The sequence below is a fragment of the Arachis stenosperma genome, chromosome 10, assembly GCF_014773155.1.
Source record: "Arachis stenosperma cultivar V10309 chromosome 10, arast.V10309.gnm1.PFL2, whole genome shotgun sequence".
In the NCBI taxonomy this organism is placed as follows: Eukaryota; Viridiplantae; Streptophyta; class Magnoliopsida; order Fabales; family Fabaceae; genus Arachis; species Arachis stenosperma.
The window spans coordinates 35913852-35921046 of NC_080386.1; the positions used below are offsets into that span (position 1 = coordinate 35913852).

Here is a 7195-nt window from a genome sequence, read left to right on the forward strand (position 1 = left end):
TATGAACCTCAAAGCTTTGTAATTTGCAATATCTACAAACCATAGAACTTCCTGAATGGTAAAGAGTTGCTCATCTGGGAAGGTCTCAGAGACCTCAGTAGAAGGGAGGGACGCCCCAGCTACTGGTTCTATTCGGGACAGATGATCAGCTACATGGTTCTCTGTCCCTTTTCTGTCTCTTATTTCTATATCAAACTCTTGCAGAAGCAACACCCATCTTATGAGCCTGGGTTTTGAATCCTGCTTTGTGAGTAAGTACTTAAGAGTAGCATGGTCAATGTACATAATCACCTTTGATCCTACTAGATAGGTTCTAAACTTATCAATGGCACAGACCACTGCAAGTAACTCTTTTTCTGTGGTTGTGTAATTCTTCTGTGCATCATTTAGAACACAGCTGGCGTAATAAATGACATTGGTGCGCGAAATTGTGATCACTACAACTTCGCACAACTAACCAGCAAGTGCACTGGGTCGTCCAAGTAATACCTTACGTGAGTAAGGGTCGATCCCACGGAGATTGTTGGTATGAAGCAAGCTATGGTCACCTTGTAAATCTCAGTCAGGAAGACTCAAATGGGTATAGTGATAAACGAATAAAGCATAAAGATAAAGATAGAGATACTTATGTATATCATTGGTGAGAGCTTCAGACAAGCGTATGAAGATGCCTTCCCTTCCGTCTCTCTGCTTTCATACTGTCTTCATCCAATCCTTCTTACTCCTTTCCATGGCAAGCTTATGCAAGGGTTTCACCGTTGTCAGTGGCTACCTCCCATCCTCTCATTGGAAATGTTCAACGCACCCTGTCACGGCACGGCTATCCATCTGTCGGTTCTCAATCAGGCCGGAATAGAATCCAGTGATTCTTTTGCGTCTGTCACTAACGCCCCGCCCTCAGGAGTTTGAAGCACGTCACAGTCATTCAATCATTGAATCCTACTCAGAATACCACAGACAAGGTTAGACCTTCCGGATTCTCTTGAATGCCGCCATCAGTTCTCGCCTATACCACGAAGATTCCGGTTAAAGAATCCAAGAGATATTCACTGGAGCTTTGATTGCTTGTAGAACAAGAATGGTTGTCAGTCACCTTGTTCATGAGTGAGAATGATGATGAGTGTCACGGATCATCACATTCATCAAGTTGAAGAACAAGTGATATCTTGGACAAAGAACAAGCGGAATTGAATAGAAGAACAATAGTAATTGCATTAATACTCGAGGTACAGCAGAGCTCCACACCTTAATCTATGGTGTGTAGAAACTCCACCGTTGAAAATACATAAGAACAAGGTCTAGGCATGGCCGTGAGGCCAGCCTCCCAATGAGGGTTCAATCATCAAAACATGATCAAAAGATGAAAATACAATAGTAAAAGGTCCTATTTATAGGAAACTAGTAGCATAGGGTGTACAGAGATGAGTAAATGACATAAAAAATCCACTTCCGGGCCCACTTGGTGTGTGCTTGGGCTGAGCATTGAAGCATTTTCGTGTAGAGACTCTTCTTGGAGTTAAACGCCAGCTTTTATGCCAGTTTGGGCGTTTAACTCCCATTTAGGTGCCAGTTCCGGCGTTTAACGCTGGAAATTCTGTAGGTGACTTTGAACGCCGGTTTGGGCCATCAAATCTTGGGCAAAGTATGGACTATCATATATTGCTGGAAAGCCCAGGATGTCTACTTTCCAACGCCGTTGAGAGCGCGCCAATTGGGCTTCTGTAGCTCCAGAAAATCCACTTCGAGTGCAGGGAGGTCAGAATCCAACAGCATCTGCAGTCCTTTTCAGTCTCTGAATCAGATTTTTGCTCAGGTCCCTCAATTTCAGCCAGAAAATACCTGAAATCACAGAAAAACACACAAACTCATAGTAAAGTCCAGAAAAGTGAATTTTAGTTAAAAACTAATAAAAATATACTAAAAACTCAACTAAAACTACTAAAAACATACTAAAAACAATGCCAAAAAGCGTATAAATTATCCGCTCATCACAACACCAAACTTAAATTGTTGCTTGTCCCCAAGCAACTGAAAATCAAATAAGATAAAAAGAAGAGAATATACTATAGACTCCAAATTATCAATGAAACTTAGCTCCAAATTAGATGAGCGGGACTAGTAGCTTTTTGCCTCCGAACAGTTTTGGCATCTCACTTTATCCTCTGAGGTTCAGAATGATTGGCTTCTTTAGGAACTCAGAATCCAGATAGTGTTATTGATTCTCTTAGTTAAGTATGATGATTCTTGAACACAGCTACTTATTGAGTCTTGGCCGTGGCCCAAAGCACTCTGTCTTCCAGTATTACCACCGGATACATACATGCCACAGACACATAATTGGGTGAACCTTTTCAGATTGTGACTCAGCTTTGCTAAAGTCCCCAATTAGAGGTGTCCAGGGTTCTTAAGCACACTCTTTTTGCCTTGGATCACAACTTTATTTCTTTCTTTTTCTTTCTCCCCCTTTTTTTTTCGTTTTTCTCCTCCCTTTTTTTTTTGTATTCACTGCTTTTTCTTGCTTCAAGAATCATTTTTATGATTTTTCAGATCCTCAGTAACATGTCTCCTTTTTCATCATTCTTTCAAGAGCCAACAATTTTAACATTCATGAACAACAAATTCAAAAGACATATGCACTGTTCAAGCATACATTCAGAAAACAAAAAGTATTGCCACCACATCAAACTAATTAAGCTAGTTTTAAAGATGAATTTGAAATCCTGTACATCTTGTTCTTTTGTAATAAAAACAGTTTTCATTTAAGAAAGGTGATGGATTCATATTCATAGCTTTAAGGTATAGACACTAAGACACTAATGATCATATGACACAAACATGGATAAACATAAGCATAAATTTTCGAAAAACAGAAGAATAAAGAACATGGAGATTAAAGAATGGGTCCACCTTAGTGATGGCGGCTTGTTCTTCCTTTTGAAGGTCTTATGGAGAGCTTGAGCTCCTCAATGTCTCTTCCTTGTCTTTGTTGCTCCTCTCTCATGATTCTTTGATCTTCTCTAATTTCATGGAGGAGAATGGAGTGTTCTTGGTGCTCCACCCTTAGTTGTCCCATGTTGGAACTCAATTCTCCTAGGGAGGTGTTGATTTGCTCCCAATAGTCTTGTGAAGGAATGTGTATCCCTTGAGATATCTCAGGGATCTCATGATGAGAGGGGTCTCTTGTTTGCTCCATCTTTTTCTTAGTGATGGGCTTGAGGTCATGCCTTCTCAGTTGAACCGGCTTTGGATGCCATAAATGGTTATGGAAAAACAAAAAGCAATGCTTTTACCACACCAAACTTAAAAGGTTTGCTCGTCCTCGAAAAAAAGAAGAAAGAAGAGAGTAGAAGAAGAAGAAATGGAGGAGAGGGAGATGGCTTTGTGGTTAGGCCAAAAGGGGAAGAAGTAGTGGTTTGAATTTGGATGGTGAGGTAAGTGGGGTTTTATGGAGGTGAGTGGTGAAGAGAGAGATGGGATTTGATAGGTGAGGGGTTTGTGGGGATCCTGTGGGGTCCACAGATCCTTAGGTGTCAAGGAAAAGTCATCCCTGCACCAAATGGCATTCAAAAACACGTTTTGAGCCAATTCTGGCGTTAAACGCCGGGCTGGTGCCCATTTCTGGCGTTTAACGCCAGGTTCTTGCCCTTTACTGGCGTTTAACGCCAGTCTGGTGCCCCTTTCTGGCGTTAAACGCCCAGAATGGTGCCAGACTGGGCGTTAAACGCCTAACTGCTAGCTTCACTGGCGTTTAAACGCCAGTGAGTTCTTCCTCCAGGGTGTGCTGTTTTTCTTCCTGTTTTTCATTCTGTTTTTGCTTTTTTCATTGATTTTGTGACTTCTTATGATCATCAACCTACAAAAAAAGATAAAATAACAAAGGAAAATAGTCAAAATATAATATTGGGTTGCCTCCCAACAAGCGCTTCTTTAATGTCAGTAGCTTGACAGGTGGCTCTCATGGAGCCTCACATTTTCTCAGAGCAATGTTGGAACCTCCCAACACCAAACTTAGAGTTTGAATGTGGGGGTTCAACACCAAACTTAGAGTTTGGTTGTGGCCTCCCAACACCAAACTTAAAGTTTGACTGTGGGGGCTCTGTTTGACTCTGATTTGAGAGAAGCTCTTCATGCTTCCTCTCCATGGTGACAGAGGGATATCCTTGGGCCTTAAACACCAAGGATTCTTCATTCACTTGAATGATCAACTCTCCTCTATCAACATCAATCACAGCCTTTGCTGTGGCTAGGAAGGGTCTGCCAGGGATGATGGATTCATCCATGCACTTCCCAGTCTCTAGGACTATAAAATCAGTAGGGATATAATGGTCCTCAACTTTAACCAGAACATCCTCTACAAGTCCATAGGCTTGTTTTCTTGAGTTGTCTGCCATCTCTAGTGAGATTTTTACAGCTTGCACCTCAAAGATCCCTAGTTTCTCCATTACAGAGAGGGGCATGAGGTTTACACTTGACCCTAAGTCACACAAGGCCTTCTTGAAGGTCATGGTGCCTATGGTACAAGGTACTGAAAACTTCCCAGGATCTTGTCTCTTTTGAGGTAATTTCTGCCTAGACAAGTCATCCAGTTCTTTGGTGAGCAAGGGAGGTTCATCTTCCCAAGTCTCATTTCCAAATAACTTGTCATTTAGCTTCATGATTGCTCCAAGGTATTTAGTAACTTGCTCTTCAGTGACAAACTCATCCTCTTCAGAGGATGAATACTTATCAGAGCTCATGAAAGGCAGAAGTAAGTCCAATGGAATCTCTATGGTCTCATTTTGAGCCTCAGATTCCCATGGTTCCTCATTGGGGAACTCAGAGGAGGTTGGTGCACGCTCATTGAGGTCTTCCTCAGTGGCGTCCACCTCCTCTCTGTCCTCTCCATATTCGGCCATGGTTATGACCTTGCACTCTCCTTTTGGATTTTCTTCCGTATTACTTGGAAGAGTACTTGGAGGGAGTTCAGTAACTTTCTTGCTCAGCTGTCCCACTTGTGCCTCCAAATTCCTAATGGAGGACCTTGTTTCAGTCATGAAACTTTGAGTGGTTTTGATTAGATCAGAGATCATAGTTGCTAAGTCAGAGGGGTTCTGCTTAGAATTCTCTGTCTGTTGCTGAGAAGATGATGGAAAAGGCTTGCCATTGCTAAACCTGTTTCTTCCACCATTATTGTTGTTGAAACCTTGTTGAGGTCTCTCTTGAATCTTCCATGAGAAATTTGGGTGATTTCTCCATGAAGAATTATAGGTGTTTCCATAGGGTTCTCCCATGTAATTCACCTCTTCCATTGAAGGGTTCTCAGGATCATAAACTTCTTCTTCAGATGAATCATCCTTAGTACTGCTTGGTGCATTTTGCATTCCAGACAGATTTTGAGAAATCAAATTGACTTGCTGAGTCAATATTTTATTCTGAGCCAATATGGCATTCAGAGTATCAATCTCAAGAACTCCTTTCTTCTGACTAGTCCCATTGTTCACAGGATTCCTTTCAGGAGTGTACATGAATTGGTTATTTGCAACCATTTCAATTAGCTCTTGAGCTTCTGTAGGCGTCTTCTTCAGATGAAGAGATCCTCCAGCAGAGCTATCCAAGGACATCTTGGATAGTTCAGAGAGACCATCATAGAAAATACCTATGATGCTCCATTCAGAAAGCATGTCAGAAGGACATTTTCTGATTAATTGTTTGTATCTTTCCCAAGCTTCATAGAGGGATTCTCCATCCTTCTGTCTGAAGGTTTGGACTTCCACTCTAAGCTTACTCAATTTTTGAGGTGGAAAGAACTTTGCCAAGAAGGCATTGACTAGCTTTTCCCAAGAGTCTAGGCTTTCTTTAGGTTGAGAGTCCAACCATATTCTAGCTCTGTCTCTTACAGCAAAAGGGAATAGCATCAGTCTGTAGACTTCAAGGTCAACCCCATTAGTCTTGACTGTGTCACAGATTTGCAAGAATTCAGCTAAAAACTGATGAGGATCTTCCAATGGAAGTCCATGGAACTTGCAATTCTGTTGCATTAGAGAAACTAATTGAGGCTTAAGCTCAAAGTTGTTTGCTCTAATGGCAGGGATAGAGATGCTTCTCCCATAGAAGTCGGGAGTAGGTGCAGTAAAGTCACCCAGCACCTTCCTTGCATTGTTTGCATTGTTGTTGTTTTCGGCTGCCATGGGTTCTTCTTCTTTGAAGAATTCGGTCAGGTCCTCAACAGAGAGTTGTGCCTTAGCTTCTCTTAGCTTTCGCTTCAAGGTCCTTTCAGGTTCAGGGTCAGCTTCAACAAGAATGCCTTTGTCTTTGTTCCTGCTCATATGAAGAAGAAGAGAACAAGAAAATATGGAATCCTCTATGTCACAGTATAGAGATTCCTTGAGGTGTCAGAGGAAAAGAAAAGTAGAAGACAGAAGTAGAAAATTCAAACTTATCAAAGAAGATGGAGTTCAAATCTTGCATTAAGGAATAGTGTTAGTCCATAAATAGAAGGATGTGAGAAGAAGGGAAGTAATTTTCGAAAATTAAGTAAAAGATTTTGAAAACATTTTGAAAAACACTTAATTAATTTTCGAAAATAAGAGTGGAAAAGAAATCAAGTGATTTTTGAAAAAGATTTTGAAATTAGAAAAAGATTTGATTGAAAACTTATTTTGAAAAAGATGTGATTAAAAAGATTTGATTGAAAAGTTATGGTTTTAAAAAGATATGATTGAAAAGATATGATTTGAAAACAATTTTAAAAAGATTTGATTTTTAAAAATTAATGACTTGCCTAACAAGAAAAGATATGATTCAAACATTAAACCTTTCTCAACAGAAAAGGCAACATACTTAAAATGTTTAATCAAATCATTAATTGTTAGTAAGTATCTTTGAAAAAGGAAAGAAATTGATTTTGAAAACATTTGATTGAAAAGATATGATTTGAAAAAGATTTGATTTTGAAAAACTTTGAAAACTTGAAAAAAATTGATTTTGAAAACAAAATCCTCCCCTTGTGCCATCCTGGCGCTAAACGCCCAGAATGGTGCACATTCTGGCGTTTAACGCCCAAACTACTACCCTTTTGGGCGTTAAACGCCCAGCCAGGCACCCTGGCTGGCGTTTAAACGCCAGTCTGTCTTCTTCACTGGGCATTTTTGAATGCCCAGCTTTTTCTGTGTGATTCCTCTGCAGTATGTTCTGAATCTTCAATTCTCTGTATTAT

At 40.3% G+C, this 7195-nt stretch overlaps 1 non-coding gene across 1 annotated transcript; it reads left to right on the forward strand.

Annotated features, from left to right (window-relative positions):
* The first annotated feature begins 5654 nt into the window (after positions 1-5654).
* LOC130959469 (small nucleolar RNA R71) lies at positions 5655-5762 on the forward strand. The gene has a single exon (XR_009078547.1). It is a non-coding gene; the product is annotated as a small nucleolar RNA R71 (small nucleolar RNA).
* The last annotated feature ends 1433 nt before the right edge of the window (positions 5763-7195 follow it).